The 19,793-nt window shown below is 39.8% G+C and overlaps 1 non-coding gene and 1 pseudogene across 1 annotated transcript; one reads left to right on the top strand and one right to left on the bottom strand.

Annotated features, from left to right (window-relative positions):
• Positions 1-10,411: 10,411 nt before the first annotated feature.
• Positions 10,412-10,518, bottom strand: LOC114511774. Its single transcript, XR_003685741.1, has one exon. It is a non-coding gene; the product is annotated as a U6 spliceosomal RNA (small nuclear RNA).
• Positions 10,519-12,157: 1,639 nt separating this feature from the next.
• LOC114510822 lies at positions 12,158-14,550 on the top strand (annotated as a pseudogene).
• The last annotated feature ends 5,243 nt before the right edge of the window (positions 14,551-19,793 follow it).

Raw genomic sequence — 19,793 nt, 5'->3', positions numbered from 1 at the left:
TCAGAGTGTAGAAGTAGAATGGTCAGGTTCCTCTACCCAGTGTCATCTTCTGTTTGTCAAGATGTCCATGTCTAAGAATTGAACAAGACTGTCACTTACTGGGCATGGTATGTGTTCTTCCTTGGGCCCAAGATGATCTCTTCTTCCTTGAGAGGCCAGGATGAAGTATTGTCTTGCCTTCCGCAGACTCCAGTATCTGGTGTTCCCTTATCTACTTCAGGTTCCAGGACCCATGCTCTGATGTTCCCTTTCCTCCATGGTACTTGGGGCTGCTCCTCAGGCCCAGGACCTGGTGTAGTCTCTTCTAACTTGGGTTTCCTCACATGTCTCAGCAGCCCTATGCCTCCTTATGGGTCCTCTTGTACACTGCTTGCTAGATGTGTTCCAGGATTTATTGTTTCATGGCCATTGTGAAGAGCATCCACTTGCAGACTGTGCATTGTTCATCTTATTTATTGCAGTTAGCCAGTAAGCCTGCCAGTTTTTGCATAGAAGTATTTACTGAGAGAGAATGCAGATGTCTTTTATTCATCCTAACAGCACTTCTTTGGATTTTTTTTTTTTTGCTATTACAGATAAAATACCATTTCCATTCCATAAGTAATTTGGCTTCTTCATTTTCCATATTGTGACTTAAAATAATTGATGTTGTATAGCCCTAGGTAGTGTGACAGAGCCATGTTAATTAGTCATATTTTTCATAGTGTTTTGTTTTGGATGTGTCTGGATATATTTTTAGTGGTTCACCATCATATTTAATGGAGGCCTTTAACATCTTAAGGAAGCTAACTCTCTTGGAAGTTCTTATTTCTTATTTATTTACTTATTTCTTATTTACTTAGTTCTTATTTACTTATTTCTTTCTGTTTGTATAGTATAGAATAAAAACATGATTTTAGGTTAAAAGGTGATTTAAAATATATTAATGAAGATTGATTCCCCGGTTGATGTGGCTCAGTGGACTGGGCGCCGGCCTGGGAACCAAAGGGTTGCCAGTTCGATTCCCAGTCAGAACACATGCCTGGGTGGCAGACCAGGTCCCTGGTGGGGGGCATATAAAAGGTAACCACACATTGATGTTTCTCTTCTCTTTCTCCCTCTCTTCTGTCTAAAAATAAATAAATAAAATCTTTTTTTAAAAAAGATTGATTAATGAAAGCTACTTTAATACAACTTTTAATAATCAGTTGCATGTTCTTTTTTGCATTTAGCAAATTAATCATGTTATTTAACTTACAATAATTTGATTCTATTAAAAAGCACTTCTGAATAAGTATCAGCTATTATGCATATAAAATATCAAAAATGTTATGCATCCTCTTTGCACACAGGGCCCTAATCCCGTTGAAAGCCTTCAGGGCCAGAAGTATTTTGGAATTCTCAAGTGTTTGGATTTTAGCAGGATTGTAAGGTGCATACATTACTCAGTAGGTACAATACATTCCAACAGGTCTGGGCAGTCTCTGGCCATCAAACATTTGAGTGTATCTGTAGGAAAATATATGAAGAGTCATGCCACGTTAGAGAAAGAAAAAGTGTAGATATCCTTGTTAGTTCAGGTAAATTTTGCTGAGGTATAATATAGGAAGAAACTTTCATGCGAAAAGTTTTTAGAACTTAGAATTGCAGAAAAAGCATTATGGATCATATACGAATAAGGATGGAGTATCAGTGATATTGTTTCCTTTAATTAAAAAGTTTAACTTGTACTTTTCCTTTCTTAATATGTTTCACATGTTAGGCATACGCTTATTGAGATACTGAATTGTCAAAATATACAAATAATGTCCTTTTATTACAAAGTCATAAGCACATAATTCTGTAACATGACAATAGCACACTCAAGCACACCATATAATGCTTTAGGTAAAATGTTCAAATTAAAACTATAAAGTATTATACCAATATTATTACCCTACCAACAACACTCAAGCAGGCCTTTTGCCAGACCCTGTATATTAACATTCTTCATATGCTTTCTGTAATCAATAGTCCATTATTCATATAACTTAAGTAACATGGAATTAAGAATATTAAACTGTATATCAGCCAAATCACTATGGCAATGGGTGGCATTCAATTGAGTCATAAACCAGCCATATGACTGAATCACGAACCGGCAATTTGATCACCACTCACTATTCTCTCTTCTTATTTAATCACCCAGATCATCTCAAATTTTTCCACGTGAAGAGGAACACATGTTTAAAAGTCATTTAAGCCCTGGCTGGTGTGGCTTAGGGGGATGAGCATCATCCTGCAAACCAAAAGATTACCAGTTTGATTCCCTGTCAGGGCTCAAGCCTGGATTGCGGGCTGGATCCCCAGCTCAGGGCATGCAAGAGGCAAGCAATTGCTGTTTCTTTCACACATCAATGTTTCTCTCCCTGTTCTTCTCCCTTCCTTTCCTTCTCTTGAAAAGAAAAAAGATAAAATGTTTTTTTAAGAAAAGAAAACTGGTAAAAAGAAAAAACTTTTAAAAATTAAAATTCATCTGAAAAAGAAGAAAGATACTCCTCAGAACTTGAGAATTTCAGGTTGAAAAAACAGGAATTAATTATTGAGCATTTTACTGTATCATAATTTTCCCAGAAAATAGGCTTTTGAGTCTGTTTATTGCTGCTACACATTTACTCTTTGCCTGTTCTCCCCAACGTCAAAGATCAGATCAACCTAAGATCATCCAGACTTGACATAGCACATGGGGGAACATGAAGAATCTGAGCTCTGATTGGAGTCAGACCACAATCAGTTTCCAGAGAATGTTCTGTCTCAGGAATGTGGGAAGACCACAGAATGCTGGATAAACCACTAAGTCAGGTTTGGAGTAATCCAGTCCATACTTTTGTACCCTGTATCCCATAGTATGTGTTTGGTTGTAAACAACTGAAAATCCAACCAATGGAAGTAACAAATACCATTCCCACAGAACTGAATGTAAGTAGCTGGTTCCTGCTACTGGTTAAGCTGCCCACCAATGTCACCCAGGCCTTGGCTCCTTGTTTCAGCTTGTAGTCCTTAGTGTGAGACTGTCTTATCCTTCAGCCACTCTGGTGTAAATGAGGGACAAGCCAGCCACAAGCTTACTCCTGGCCCTGAAGGCAACCCATTTCAACATTTCTCCCAGCCTTAGGAAGTCAACCTTTTCCTCTGGTGAAACTACTCCCATTTTTCTTCTTGAGTTTCTCTTTATTCACACCTCTGTTCAATATCCATGGGTGGATAAACAAATTCAAAACAAAAGAAGGATATCTGCCCTCAGCAATCTTAATTCGAAAATTTCTGGGTGTTTTTGTTTCCACAAATAAGACATAAAAAGACCTAAGTGTTTGCTGTAACCATTGAAAAAGAAAATACAAAAATGCACTTATTAACAGATAATATTAACACACCTAAACCCAACTGGAAAATTTTTAAAAATTAATGAGATTCCACTAAACCAGACAAAATAAGAAAAGTAAGGAAATCAATACCCTCACATACACACAACCGCTATATAACTTCACATGTATATTGAAGAAGGGATTCCTTTCACAGTAGAATAGAATAGAACAGGATGCCTGGGATTAATTTGCCAGTAAATGCAGGGGACCTATAAGAAAATAAGTTGCTGGAAAGTATTACAAGTGAACTTGCATACATAAAAATGTTTACCAGGTTCCAGGATTGGCAGGTCACTTGTAAACCCCAAATCATCACTAGGCTCAATACAAGAGCAAATAGAATAACAAGGGGCTCTTTGGGAGCCTGGCCCTTGAACTTTGTTTTTTAATTTGTTTCCTCAAAATGTGAAGGAAGGAGTTGACTGCCATTGTTCACAAAAACAAGCTGTATTCAAACTCATCTTAAGGAGAAACATCCCCACATACTACTGGTTCAAAAATGTCCTTTAGTCTTTTTTGCTGATAAACTTAAACTTCAATGCCATCACTAGCATACAGTTATAATCACCGAATGGTATTTTTGTGGTGCTGGTGGGAAATTCACCTTATACCTCAGCAAATTGACACAGTTTTTAAATTGAGGTGTGTGGATTGTATCAAGCCCTTTTTTTTTCACCCAGAGAGGACTTTTACTGTCACCTACTATGAAGGACAGTGACAGAGAGAGTGAATTACACATATCTACATGTGTAATTTGATGAAGCCACTACATTCTCTTGGTCACACTGTTTGTTTTCACATCATACCCATGCAGCTGAGCTGACTTGGCTCTTCCTGCAGTGAACCTCTATTCTGTGGGATGCCCATCTCCAAAGGGATAGTGGTCTGAGTGAGGCAAGCAAGGTTCCAAAGAGGATTGGAAGAAAAAAGGGTTATTGTGTAAGAAGTGTCTTTGGTCACAAGTAACAGAATATGCATTACATGAAATCCAGAGACAAGGGCTTCCAGGGATGGTTCCTGGGCTTGACTGTCACCCTTAGCCAGCCACTGCCCACCTTTTGGCTCAAACTTCCTCACTATTATCTTTTTTTTAACTTACTTTTCTGGGTTTTGTAAAGATTATATTTTATTTATTTTTAGAGAGGGGGACAGAGGGAGAAAGAGAGGGTGAGAACATCAATATGTGGTTGCCTCTCACATACCTCTTACTGGGAACCTGGCCTCCAAGCATGCGCCCTAGACTGGGAATTGATCTGGTGACCCCATGGTTGAGGCAGGCATTCAGTCCACTGAGTCATACTAGCCAGGTATCTTGGTTATTCCTAAGTGTGTCCTCATAACCTGAAAGTGGTTGTCATAGTTCCAAGCATTACATATAGCCATGCAACATTTGGCTTAAGTTATTGGTGTCAGGGAGTGTATTTGTTCCTTTGCTACTATAAATTACCACAAACTTTATGATTTAAAACCACACAGATTTATCTTCTCAGCTCTGGAGGCCAAATGTCCAAAATGTGTCTTGCCAGCCTAAAGTCTAGATGATGGTAGGGCTGAATTTATTCCACAGTCTCTAGGTGAAAATACATTTCCTTGCCTTCTCTGGATTCTAGAGACTGCCTACATTCCTTGGCTCATGGCCTCTTCCTCCATCACCAAAGCCAGCAGTATAGCATCTTAAAGTGTCTCTCCAACTCTAACCTCTGAATCTTTCATCACATTGGCTTCTTTGACTCTGACTCTCCTGCCTCTTCTTAAACAATGGCAATTGTGCACTGACCAGGTAGTTCAGTTTTTAGAGCATTGCCCCAATATGCCAAGGTTGAGGCTTCAATCCCCAGTCAGGACACATACAAAAATCAATCAATAAATGCATATATAAGTGGGAAAATTTTGATATTTCTCTCTCTCCCTCTCTCTTACTCCATCCCCAACCCCCCCTCTCTTAAAAAAAAAAAAAGCAATTAAAAACAACAACAACGGGCAATCGTGATGACATAGGGCTCACTACAAGTAGTCCAGGATAAGTTAGTTCCCCATTTCAAGATCCTTAATTACATCTATAAGATCCCTTTTACCCTGTAATATAACACATTCACAGGTTCCAAGCATTAAGATATGGGCATTTTGGGGAAGCCATTACCCACTACAGGAAAGGAATAATACCTCTTCAGAGAGAAAGATCTCTCATCTTTCTCATAGACTTCCTCAGACCCCAAATGACCAGGATTGACACATGTTGGGGACCACTTTGTGTGGTATCAGAGACTATAGCCCCCTGCAAGTGAGACCTTGAAAGAGGCCCCAGAAAACTGGGAATGTAGGAGGCAAGCATGACCTGATGCTAGCACCGAGGGTCCCTGTGGGAAATCAGGCCTGAAGAATGCATTGTATCCTTTAAAGCTTGCTTTGCTTTGTATATCCCTGTTGGTATAAACCAGATGTTTGAGTTCAAAGCATAAGAGTGAACTCCTGAACCATGATCCATGCCTTAATGACCGTATGGCATCAGCTTATCTAACAGACCCTGATCTGAGGCAGGTCTCTGTGTTCCTTCAATTGTTATCTGTAGATAATATCTGTTTTCTTTAACTATAGCCTTTGGACATTGTTTGATGGTCTATGCACCATCAATACCAATCCCAATAAAAGCCATATCAAAGAAGGGTTCAGGGCATTCTCCACTAGAGGGAATCAGCCCCTTTCCCCAGACAGATTGTGTCTGGGCCAGCTCCTGTCATCCTCAACCAGGAGAACTCTGAGGGACAGGGTTTCCCTCAGACATGTGTCCATGTATAGCTGTGAGAAAAAGTTGGCAAAAGAGTGCCTGGCATTTTGGCACTTGTAAAGGGAGTTGAGCCTTCCACAATGGTGCAGGGTGGCACAGCCACCCACAGTTGCAGGCATACAAGTCTGCCCGGAGGCCTCTCCTCAAGGTGAGTTATAAGACCACACTCCCAATCTGACAGCTGTGGGTGCTGGAAATTTCTGGACTTTCTACCTGCAGAGATCTGGAACTGAATACCATCTCAACCTCCAGGGAGCAGCCAGCAGATGGGAATTCAGTAAAGGCTTTGGTGGGAGAGCTGGGAAGGAAAGGTAGCATTCCATGGAGTGTAAGAGAAGAACAAGAGCTCTCCTTTAGGTCTAGGAGGAAAACCAACATATTAGGGGGTGCTCATAAAAGCAGAAGAAATAGAGGTCCTCAGGTTTCATGTGTGGGGACTTCCCCCTCTCTCTTTCTCCAAACCACTCCAGATACCCGTTTGGGCAGATATGGGTGAAATTACCTCCCAAACCCAGCTTTTTAGGGGATTTTGGGTGAAGCTTGTAAGGTGTGCATTATCCTTGGAGTATGGACACTTCACCCGGGTGTAATATGTCACTTCAGTCCTGCTGGACACTGGCTATGCTCTTAGAACTATGAAGGAGCACTCAACTATTTATGATGCTTGTCTTAAAGTGAATAGAAATATTGGCAAGCCCTGGCTGGTGTGGCTCAGTGGGTTTAGCACTACACTGTGAACCAAAAAGTTGCCTGTTTGATTCCCAGTTAGGGCACATGCCTGGGTTGTGGGCTGGGTACCCATTAGGGGGTATGTGAGAGTCAACCATACTGATGTTTCTTCCCCTCCTCCTCTGTTTAAATAGATAAATAGATTAAATATTTTTAAAAGAAATATTGAAGAGTTAGTGTAAAGCCCTGTGATTTTTTTTTGAAGCGATAGCATTTGTATTATGCAGGAGAAAATGGATGGTATGCTTTGCAGCTTTCTTCTATGCACACTATATTATTGTACATAGATTGAGCCCTATGATACTAAAAGATGAATGATCTCTGCATACTTCAAATTCAGTGGTTCTCTGATTCATATATGGTGTAGAAAGATAGATGCTGTTGTCTTTGATAATATTTACATTTTGTTTTCTAGGGCAATCATTTTTATGGGACATTGTCCATCCGGCCCAGACTGCTAACTCCCCTTAAATTGTGTTTCTGTGGCAAATCAAGGGCATATGTAGTGCACAACTGCTCATACCTGCTCATCAGCAATTGCAGGGAACCACAGTGCAAAGTCTTATTACACTCAGGTACCTGTGTGTGGATCAGAAATAACTTGTGGATTCTTCCTACTTTGTGGTTTATTTCTGATGTCAAATAAAATGGAATTTCAACCAACATATTAGCTATATTATGTCCAACGAGTTTCACTAATCTATATGAACTTCCTGGTGTCAAATAAGGAGAAAGCCATTGTGGAAACTCCACCACATTGACCCTATTCATAGTGTTCTCTAGTATGAGTCCTTGTGTTGAGTAAAGTGAGAACATCCCCTGAAGGTTCTTCCACACCAACTAGATGTGTAAAGATTTTCCCAGTATGAGTTCTCTGATGTAGCATTGAAAGTGCCTTTCCCACAATGGCCAAATCCATAGGTTTCTCTCCAGTGTGCATTCTGTGATGCTGAGTAAGGAAGAAAAAAGCCTGAGACCTTTCCATGAATGATTACACTGTAGGGTTTCTCTATTTTATGGATTCTTAGATGTAAAGTAGTCTCACCTGGAAAGGAATTCCCTGCATTCACTGTTCTTTCATAAAGTTCTTTCTTTTTAAAACTTAAAAAAAAAATAGTTTTAGAGGGAGGGGGAGGGAAGGAGAAAGAGAGGGAGAGAAATGTCAATGGGTGGTTGCTTCTCACACACCCCCACGAAGGACCTGGCCCAAAACCCAGGCATGTACCCTAGATTGGGAATCAAACCAGGGACCCTTTGGTTCATAGGCAGGCATTCAACCCACTGAGCCACACCAACCAGAGCTAAAGTTCTTTTTTAAAGAAGATTGTGTTTATTTTTACAGAGGAGGGAGGGAGAAAGAGAGAGAAACATCAACATGAGAAACATTTATCAGTTGCTTCTCACACATGTCCTGACTGGGGACTGATCCAGCAACCCAGGCATGTACTCTGACCAGGAATGGAGCTGTTAACCCTTCACTTTGTGGGATGACATCCAATCAATTGAGCCACACCAGTCAGAGCTAAAGTTTCTTATAAGTGTAAATTCTCTCATACTGAGAAAAGGCAAATTGCATCTTTAGGATTCTAGGGTTTTTCTCCTTTATGAGTCCTGAAATATTCAGAAAGGCAATTTTTCTCCCAGATCCCACACTCAACACATTGGTAAAGTTTGTCTCCTGAGAGAATTTGCTTATAGTTAAAAGGGTTGAGCTCTGTCCAGACTTCTCTACACTTGTTAGGTTTATATGATCTCTCTCAACTATGACTTCTCTGAGGTAATTGTCTAGTGCAAGAAGGGTTGAATTCCAATGAACTTTTCCTTCAAATTCATTATTTTTGCTTCCCTGTTCTGAATCAGTGTTTCCTCAAGGGCCATATATTCCACCATGTCTCCTGGTTCTGTTGCTGCCTTAAGTGGGCCTCACATTCCTGGTCTTTGCCAAATGTGGGAGGATATAGTTTACCACTTATGAATCTATTTCCAAGACAGCACATGGTTCTAAGAAAATTGCCCTACTTTTTTTTTTTTGTTAAGTCTGCTTTTTATTCTAGTTTCCCAATGTGGAAAATAAAACATACAATTTTAGCTCTGGCCAGCTGACCCAGTTGGAGTGTCATCCCATAAACCAAAAAGGTGCAGGTTTGATTTCCAGTCAGAGCCCATGCCTGGGTTGCAGGTTCTGTCCCCAGTTGGGCCATGTACCAGAACCCAGCTGGGGTCCATACAAGAGGCAACCAATTGATATTCATCTCTGGCATTGATTTCTCTCTCCCTCTCTCTCTTCCTTACCCTTTCTCTCTCTCTAAAAAAAAAAAAAAAAAGAAAAAGAAAAAGAAACTGATAAGCAGGTCCTCAGGTGAGGATTTAAAAACCATATAATTAAGTGTTTACAGAAAAACTCCTGGAGAGAAAATAGTGAGATTAAGTGAGAAAGCAGACTTGTTTTCAAACCTGCCCTATAATGAGTAGTTGAGCAGTGAACAGAACTCTCTTTTCCCAGATGTTTTTTTGGACACCAATTCTTTGGGAATTGATTCTGAGCTGTCTTCTTTCCCCTGCCAATGTGATCTGTTGCCTTCCTTTGGATTCAAACACCATCTGAATACTGATGAATGGTAGTTCCATGGTTTCATTCCAGATTCTGGTATTGGATATGTTCAACTGCCTACTGGGAATCTCAGCTGATTCTATAACCACAGCCTATTACAACTGAATAGTAATTCCACATCTCCACCTGCTCTGGCCCCAACTTTTCCCTATCAGTGGTGGCATCCTCATCAACCCAGTAGTTTGTGCCAGTGGCAAGGACACCTTCACCACAGTTTTGAATAAATACCAAACTTTGAGTCCACCTTAAGTGTCCATCAAATCAATCTGCTTTTTGTTTCTATTGCCGTGTCCTGCTTGGAGTCACTGCACTACTTTAACTGTCATCCATTCTGGTCATGCCCCAGCTCACCATTCATCGTGAGCAATCCTTCAAAAATGTAAACCAGATCATAACATTTTCCTGCTTAAGCTTAACCAATGGTTTTGCATTATTCTTAAGTATTTATATTTTTTTTTGGTAAATTATCCACCTCCACTTGCCAATGGCTAAATACAGAAAATACCACATCTCTTTGTTTTGTTTATCCCTTCAGTCCCAGCATGTGGCATGGGAGAGCCATGACTATGTGTGGACTGATGGTCCAAAGTCACTGCCATCCCTCACCACTTTATTCCTGACAGCTATTTAGATAATTTCCAAGTCGACATTATTAACTGCCAACTTCCACATTTCCAAAGCTTCTGACCAAATAGGTGCCAGAAATTTGTCCCACATACAAAGAAATTGTGGTCGACATACAATATTTTATTAGTTTCAGGTATACAAGATAGTGACTGGACACTCCTATACTCCACAAAGTGATAAGTCTAGTACCCATTTGACACCATACATAGCTATTACAATATCATTGACTATACTCCCTGTGCTGTACTTTACATCCCTGGGACTATTTTTATAACTGCCACCTTTTTTTATGAGATGAATTTGCATTTCAGCCATGGGCAGTGGCCATGCTAATCTTCTATGTATTGATTCGGTTTCAGTATATGTGCTGCCAAAGTGAGCACTATAACTGCCAATCTGTATGTGTTAATCCTCTTCCCCTTTTCTTTTTCTTTTTTTTAAAGATTTTATTTATTTATTTTTAGAGAGGGAAGGGAGGGAGAAAGAGAGAGAGAGAGAAACATCAATGTGCAGTTGCTGGGGGTCATGGCCTGCAACCCAGGCATGTATCCTGACTGGGAATCAAACCTGTGACACTTTGGTTCGCAGCCCGCGCTCAATCCACTGAGCTACGCCAGCCAGGGATCCTCTTCCCCTTTTCACCCATTCCCCTAACCCCTTCTCATCTTCAGTTTCTTTTTATGTTTTATCCTCACCCTAGGGTATTTTCTCATTGTTCTTAGAAAGGGAAGGGGAGACAAAGGGAAAAATATCGATGTGAGAGAGAAACTTCAATCATTTGCCTTCCACATGCATCCTGACAAGGGATCAAACCCACAACCTAGATATGTTCCCTGACTGGGAATTGAACCTACAACCTTTCAGTTTATGAGAGGACCCTCCAACCCGATGAACCACTCTGGCCAGGGCTCATCTTCAGTTTCTTTATTTTTTAAAAGAGTTTATTTATAGAAAGAGAGTGAGAGAAACATTGGTGTATGAGAGAAACATTGGTGTATGAGAGAAACATCAATTGGCTACCTCTAGCATGGCCCCAACTAGGGACCTGGCCAGCCATGGAGGCATGTGCCCTCATGGGGAATCAAACTGGTGATCCCCTGTATCACAGGCCAGTGCCCAATTTACTGAGCCACATCAGTCAGAACTTCAGTTTCTTGATTGCATCATATTCTTTTCACCTCAGATCCTTTGCTAGTGCTTCTTATTCTGCCAAAATGTTCCTTCCATCCTGGGTAGATCAGTTGGTTAGAGCATTGTCCTATAAACTGAAAGGTTGTGGATTTCATCCCCAGTCAGGGCATATACAAAAATCAATCAGTGGATGCATAAAAAAGATAGAGCAGCAAATCAGTATTTCTCTCTCTTTTCACCCCCTCTCTCTCTCTAAAAATCAATACATTTTTTTTCTTTTTTAAGATTTTATTTATTTATTTTTAGGGAGGGAAGGGAGGGAGGGAGAGAGAGAGAGAGAGAGAGAGAGAGAGAGAGAGAGAGAGAGAGAGAGAGAGAGAGAGAGAGAGAGATTAATGTTCGGTTGCTGGGGGTTATGGCCTGCAACCCAGGAATGTACCCTGGCTGGGAGTCGAACCTGGGACACTTTGGTTCCCAGCCCGAGCTCAATCCACTGAACTACGCCAGCCAGGGCTTAAAATCAATACAATTTTTAAAACATTCTCTTTCCCAGTTCATCATACACTGGCTCCTTCTCATGCTTGAAATGTTCGTTGTTTTATTTTATCTTATTTTACTTTATTTGGAGTTCTCAAGGTTTTTTATTATATATAAAGGAAGAAATGAACAGAATACTGTATCAGACTTCCAACAGAGATAATCATACTATGCTGGCTAGATGTTTGTTGTTTTAATCTAGGAGTTAGAAGTCTAAAGCCTCCAGACTCGGTCCATTTTAAAAATAACTCACAAACAGAGCTAGAACTATGACTGATGGGCCCCAGTTTCCATGTCCTTAACTAAGCATCCTAGAAGAGGGCTGTAAATGGTCACGTACCAACATTTGCACCAATGAGCCAGAGCCAGGATGTAAGTACCAGGTCTTCAAACTAGGCATCAGGCATGTGCCCTGACTAGGAATCAAATCAGTGGTTCATAGGCTGGGGCTCAATCCACTGAGCCACACCAGCCAGTGTTCTTTCCCTGTCTTTCTCCCTCCCTTTCCCTCTCTCTAAAATAAATAATCTTTAAAAAAGAATCAACCAGTAAGTACATAAATAAATGGAACGACAAACCTCTTTCTCCCCCTTACTCTCTCTCTAAAAAAAATTAAAAAAAATAAAATGTTCATACCAATTCCTCTAGCACTTAGGAATTTAATTTCCAGATGTTTTTCCTAAAAGTCCCTTAGCAACAATAGCGAATTTGCATTGAGGGTTTACTGTGCTCAGAGCAAATCCAGTATTAGGGGGTTTCTGAAAAGAGGCATTCCAAAGGTGTGTTAATCTACAAGTAGATGCACAGAAACAAATCTAGTATTAGTGAAAAAATTACTGTATTAGTAAATACAATCCTCACACAATCCTCTTAACTACTCCAATGTTCAAATAATGGAGAGTTTTAGAGGGTTGAAGTCTTTTGTCTTAAATTATGGTGTTAGAAAGCTGTGCTAATCTGAGGCAGAAGCTGTGTCTCAATCCATAGGCTCTCAATCCCATTCAATTATCATCAAGATACACCCCCAAATGGCTATGTGAACAAACAGTAACAAATCATATATTGTTAAATGTGAGTTATCTTATCTAGGGGCTGGATGCACAATTCTATTCAGGTTTCTGGACATGTGAAAATGTTATTTTTAAAAATATATTTTATTTATTTATTTTTAGACAGATGGGAGGGAGGGTGGAAGACAACGAGAAAAACATCAATCGATAGCCTCTCACACATCACCAACTGGGGACTTGGCCAGCAAACCAGGCAGGTGCTCTGATTGAACTGGTGATCTTTCGGTTCACCAGCCAGTGCTGAAGCCACTGAGCCACATCAGCCAGGGCATGAAAATGTTCTTAATAGAATGTTGAGGAGAAGTAAATCCAATAAATGCAATATTTTTTAAGGTTTACATATCTTTGGATGAGGAAATTATCCCTTATTAATTACTAGGCAACTAATCCATAGATTTTTTTCTCCCTTGCATTAAAAAAAATGCTCTTTAGACTTATCAAGTCGATCAATTAATAAGTTGTATAAATTCCTATTTATTTATTTATTTATTTATTTATGAGAGAGGGGAAGGGCTGGGGAAAGTAGGAGAGAAATTGGTTGCCTTTCGCACCACCTGGACTGCAACCCAAGCATGTGCCCAGGTGGGTAACCAAACCGGCAACCTTTTTGTTCACAGGCCGTCGCTCAATATACTGAGACACGCCAGCCAGGGCCATAAGTTGTGTAAATTTCTAATCACTATGCTGAGCACTTGAAATTGATATAATATTGTACATCACTTGTAATTGAAAAAAAATAATTATTTAAAAAAATATTCTGTAGTAAGAATGGCGAGGGTGGCCCTAAATCAATTCAGCCACGGGATAAATAGTTCTCTACTGCTCCCTATAGGCCATGGTCAGTTCTCCATGCATAGCTTCAAAATGTGAATCACCAACTATAGGGAGCCCTTGGGACCAGGCTTCCACGCTAAAGCTAAGGTCTACAGCTGGGCCATTTTTTAACTTTGGGGTTAGCCATTCAGGAGATGTAAAATATATCTAGGAAATCAGCTTCTTGCTTTGTGAACTTCTCTGGGCTACATCAAATCACAAAAATTCAAGCTGAAATCAACCAACCAACCAACCAACAAACAAACATAAACAAACAAAACCCTGGAAATTGAACTTCTAAGACTAGAAAAAGACTTAGTAGATTTTGATTTTCCTTTTAGGCTAGGAAGTGTCATATTCTGTTGCCTCCACTGGGCTGACCTGATATACCAAGGTGGCCAGCTGGATCTCTAGCCGGGGCACATCCAAGAACTAATCAATGGATGCACAATGGAAAGCATGATCATTTGAAGTGGTGCTGAAAGAGAAGTCCCTCAGGCAAAGACTCATGTGCCAGGAAAACCTGCCCATTTAAGATGTTTATCACAGACACACAGTACATTTGCTGGAGTTGGCAGTGACTTTTATTGAGAGATAAGAAATCCATCTTGAAACAATTAGAATTATCCCTCATTTAGATGCAGATCCAAAGAAAATGAGTAAGGATTTAGGAAACATGGATATTTTGGTGACTGAGACAGAAGAACTGGCTGAGAATGTACTCAAGTGGTGAGAACAACAAAATGATATTTTCTCTGTATCCTCAAGACATTAGCTGAAGAAAAGTACCTTCACAAACAGCGTGTTATATTGCTTTCTTTAACTTTTACTTCTAGGTTAATGTCCAAAATAAAAATAAAATAAGTTCATGTCCAAACTACTAACGGACAAATGATTCAATTGTTCATTTTTGCTTAATTACATGTAGTCAGGGGCAGCCCATTTCTAGTCAATGGTAACATAGGTATTTATAGGCTTTGCTGCTAGCAATACTGAAAGAGTCCCTTTCTATAGAGAAGTACTAAGATTCCAAGTTCATCAAGACGGAACTAAATTTTCCTTTGTTTTTCATATATTTTCATTTCACTTTTCAATAAGACTCATGGAGGTCAAAAAATAAAATAAGTGTGAATCGCACTACACTACAGTGGATCTCAGGCTCTTGTCAAACTGTTGCTCGAGTTGGAGTCCCACGGATGACTTTTTCCTTCACCTGTGAGGCACTTGAAAGAGGCACTTTCAAGCCCGGTCCTGAGTGCCTTAAGGACCTTGACATTTGCAACCCCTGCTATTCCCCTCATGTCGCTAGAGGGCACTGCCGACCAGGCTAATGGGAACAGCGGGAACAGGCGTTGCGAGGAGAGGCCTGTGAGTGGGGTCGTCTGCGGGATCCCACTTTCCAAGCAAGGGCCTCCCTTGCTCGTGGTCCTACCCACATTCCTGCAAGACCCCCACCCTCTGGAGGGGTAGGCCCGCTGGTGACAGGCACCCCTGGCCCTTGGACATCTGTGCACATCTTTCTTCTCATATTTACATACAGCACTCCCCTCCCCGAGGAATAGCTCAAGTGTTGTGTGGATGTAAGAACCTCCAAACCTGTAGAGAATTTGTAAAAAATGTTATTCGAGCCAAACACGATACGCCTGGAAGCAAGATCTCAACAAATTAAGAAAACTGCTACCACCGAGATGGCAGTTTGTATCATCTTTTAGGCATTTGAAATAAAGGTGAGAAGATTACAGGAAGATTTAAAAAAAAAAAGATTACAGGAAGATGACAAGGCTTTGAAAAGACGCATTTCAGACATGATCGGGCACATTGAGGGTGGTGTGGCCAAAGACTGAAAAGATGCCTTTCAAAGGCTCAGAAACAATGCACAGGGCTTGTGTAAGGCGAAGATAAACTTTTCACTAAAGATGTTATAAACCTGGGGTGTAACAACCCTCCTGCCTGGATAGGCATTTGTGATCAGATCATCCTGTGAGGTTGCTTTCCACAGAACCCCGTTTTGTCCTCACCTGTCCCCTCACCCGAGACAGAGAAGCCTAGGGATCTGTTGATTTTCAAACTCAAGGACAAGATATGAGCCCCACCCCCACTCCCAATTTGCAGTTTTGAACCCAGACACGATCCTCACAGAAAAGGCTGATTCTAGTGTACTGCACTTGAGAAATCCTACTCTGACCACAGAGGAAGCTCCATGTCAAGTGAAAGTTCTATATCTGGCAAAAAAAAAATATATCCTTCGGGAATAAAGCAAAACAACAACAACAACAGCAAAACAAACAAAACAGAACAAAAAGTATTCTCAGGTGAATAAAAAGAGAATTCACTGCCAGCATACCTGTTCTGTAAAAAATGCAAAAGGAAGTTCTTTAGGCTGGAGGGAAATTATACCAGGATAAGTGAAACTTTAGGAATGAAGAAAGAGCAATGGAAATGTAACTTCTTTTGTAAATATAATAACTTTTGCTCCTCTGAAATTCATTAAAATATGTGTGAATGTTCAAAACAAAAATTATAACGAGAATTTTTCAATGTATGTAGATATATTACATATGTGTAAGGGGATCTAATATGATTGTAGGACATCTATATTTTACTTGTATTTTAAGAATGAATGCTGACTGTGTACCAAAGTGTCGCAGGTTCGATTCCCAGTCAGGGTACATGCCTGGGTTGCAGGCCATGACCGCCAGCAACCACACATTGATGTTTCTCTCTCTCTCCCTCTCTTCCCTCTCTAAATAAATAAAATCTTTTAAAAAATTATTTAAAAAAGCAATAAAGGAAATATGTATTTCCCTTGGGAAAAAAAGAATTTATGCTAAGTAGCCTATGAAAGATTAGATATGTATATAATACCTGGAGGAATCACCAAAAATAATAGAAAGCTATATAGCTAAAATGCCAGTAGGTAAACTAAGATGGAATGCTGTAAAATAGTCAACTAACCAGAGAAGGCAGGAAAAAGGGGAACAGAGGAACAAAAAGCAAGGGACAAACAGAAAACAAATAAAATAATAGGCCCAAATTCAGTCTTATCAATAATTACATTACAGGTGAATGATCTAGCCCTGGCTGGCTTGCCCAGTTGGTTGTACTGTAGTCCCATGCACTAAAATCTTGCTAGTCCGTTTCTTAGTCAGGGTACAAACATAGATTGCAGTTTGATCCCTGGGCAGGGTATGTACATGAAGCAGCCAAGCAATATTTCTTTCTCACATCAGTGTTTTTCCTTCTTTCTTGGCCCTGTCTGTTGTGGCTCAGTGGATTGAATGCTGGCCTGTGGGCTTGCAGATGAAAGGTGGCCAGTTCAAATCCCACCAATAAAGGTGTGCAAGAGGCAACTTATTGATGTATCAAAGTTTCTCTCTCTCTCTTTCTCCCTCCCCTCCCCTCTCTAAAAATAAATAAATAAAATCTTTAAATAAATTTTTAATTGTTGTTCAAGAAAAGTTTTCTGCCTTCCTCCCAGCCCACACCCCCAGTCCTTTCCACCTCCCTCCTGTTTCCACCCCTGCCCCGTTATTGTCAATGTGTCCTTTATGCATGTTCCTGCAAACACTTCACCCTTTCCCCCTGAAATTCCCTCCCTTCTACATAAATCTTTAAAGATTTTATTTATTTATTTTTAGAAAGGGAAGGGAGGGAGAAAGAGAGAAAGAAACATCAATGTGGGGTTGCTGAGGGTCATGGTCTGCAACCCAGGCATATACCCTGACTGGGAATCGAACCTGCGACACTTTGGTTCGCAGCTCGCGCTCATAAAAAAAATCTTTAAAAAAATACTTTAAAAAACATCCTCAGGTGAGGATGTTTTTTAAAAAGTGTGTGATGTACTCATCAAACTGTAAAGGTAAACTCTGTGCACTCTGTTGTATGTAAATTATGTCTCAGAAAAGAAGCCTATTGGGACCTAAGATCATCAGGATGACACCTCTGTGGCCACGTGGGACATAGGACATCCAGAGCATACCTTGGCAAATAAACTCAAATACCCCTCCCCCAAAAGTGAATGATCTAAACACACCAATGAAAAAACAGAAAGTGTCAGATTAGATTTAAAAAACAAACAAAAACAAACCCAACTCTATGATATCTATGAGAATCCAACTTTGAATAAAATGATATTGACAGGTTAAAAGTTAAAGTATTAAAAAATATACATGGCCAAAACTAGTCCAAAGAAAGCCTAAATGGCTATGTTTTATCAGACAATATAGACTTCAGGGAAAATAAAATTACCAGGAATAAGGAAGGACATCACATAGTTATAAAAGGTGAAAATCAGCAAGAAGATGTAATAATCCTAAACATGATTGCACTGGAAACAGAGTTCCAAAATAAATGAAGCAAAGACTGATAGAATTAAAGGAGAACTAGATCCATAATTATAGTTAGAGACTTTAACACTGTTCTGGAACAACACTATTAACTAACTTCATTAATTTGTGATTTGCCCCATCATAAACCACTGGGCAGAATAAGAACATGGACTTATTTTTATATGAATATAGGACTAAAGCTCTCTTCCTGGAGTTTTTATTTTAAAAATGGTTTTACTCTTACAGAAATGTTTCAAAAATAGAAAGTTCCTGTATACCTTTCACCAGTTTCCCCTAATGTTAACATTTTATGTAATCATGATGTAATTATCAAAACTAGGAAATTACCATTGGTTCAATCTTAATAACTAAACTACAGACTTTATTCTTCTTTCCCTTAATGTGTATTTTTGTTCCAAGATCCCACATTACATTTATTTGCCGCATCTCCTTAGTCTCCTCCACTCTGCGACAGTTCTTCAGTCTTCCCTTGTCTTTTTTTTCTTTTAAAAGTTTTTATTGTCTTGGTTTTGTTGTTGTTGTTTTTCCTTGTCTTTCATGATCTTGACACTTTTGCAGAATACTGCTAAGTTATTTTGTAAATTGTCTCTTAGTTTAGCTTAGTCAAGTGTTTTTATGATTAGATTAAGGTGATGCATTTTGGGCAAGAGGTCAACAGTGATGGTTAAGAAGGTACTTGCCAGGTTTCTACACTGTAAAGTTAATGTTTTTCCCTTTAGGATAAAAAATATATATTGGAGGAGATTCTTTGAGAATTGTCTTCTCACCCTTAACTTAGGTTGTTCTGGGAAATACTGTCATGGTACCCTGTGCCTCAGACCCAGCCTGATGTACTCTGGGAGTACTGCTGTTCACCCTTGACATTAACCTTGGATGTAATAAAGTATGGGTATATTCATTGCTTTAAAAAATATCCAAATTACTTACTAGAATTATTTTATATACACATAAAATTGACATTTATTTTTAAAGCAAATTTTAACTGCTTATTACTGATATTTAAAGATTTTATTTATTTTTAGAGAGACAGGAAGAGAGAGAGAAACAGAGGAAGAGAAAGATCAATGTGTTGGAGAATCGATTGGTTGCCTCTCACAGAACCTGACGCGAAACCCCGTGCCCTGTTGGGGAATTGAACCCGCGACCTGCCAGCTCTCAATACACTGAGCCACACCAGCCAGGGCTACTGATATTTATGCATTGATTTTTTTCTCCCATAAAACACATACATTGATTTATACGTTAATCTTTTATCCAAAATCGTTAAAAAAATAAAATCGTTATTTAACCGTTCTACCAATTTATGAAACACGTAGCGTCTGTTTTGATTTCTAAGTAAACAATTACATTGCCAATAATAAAGAGGTCCAATTCTCGGAATTTTAACATACTTTTCTCCAAATAAAAAAGTATGGTATGGAATTACTTTTGGCAAACTGAGCCGTAAATAAAAATAAATCAATACTAATGCCATTGGATTAAAACCATAGGAGAAAAAAATACCCTTGAGTCCATATGTACATCAATAAATGCGGGAATAGGAACAGCCCTCCAGGATACGTAGTCCTGGAGAGGGCGGCGGAGCGGACGGGGTCAAAGCCAGCTACTCCGGAGGTAAAAGCTGGGCGCCCGGCAGGCAGAAAACTGCTCTGGCGAAAGGAACTGAAGGTCTGCTGCCTGGAGCAGAAGTGAAGAGTTGGAATGTTCCCCTCGCACCTAACTGGCCGGGGCGGGGAGGGGCGGGGCGGGGAGGGGCGG

The sequence above is a fragment of the Phyllostomus discolor genome, chromosome 12 (genome assembly GCF_004126475.2).
Source record: "Phyllostomus discolor isolate MPI-MPIP mPhyDis1 chromosome 12, mPhyDis1.pri.v3, whole genome shotgun sequence".
In the NCBI taxonomy this organism is placed as follows: Eukaryota; Metazoa; Chordata; class Mammalia; order Chiroptera; family Phyllostomidae; genus Phyllostomus; species Phyllostomus discolor.
The sequence above is the reverse complement of the archived record's forward strand: the minus strand, read 5'-3'. Positions and strand labels throughout refer to the sequence as shown.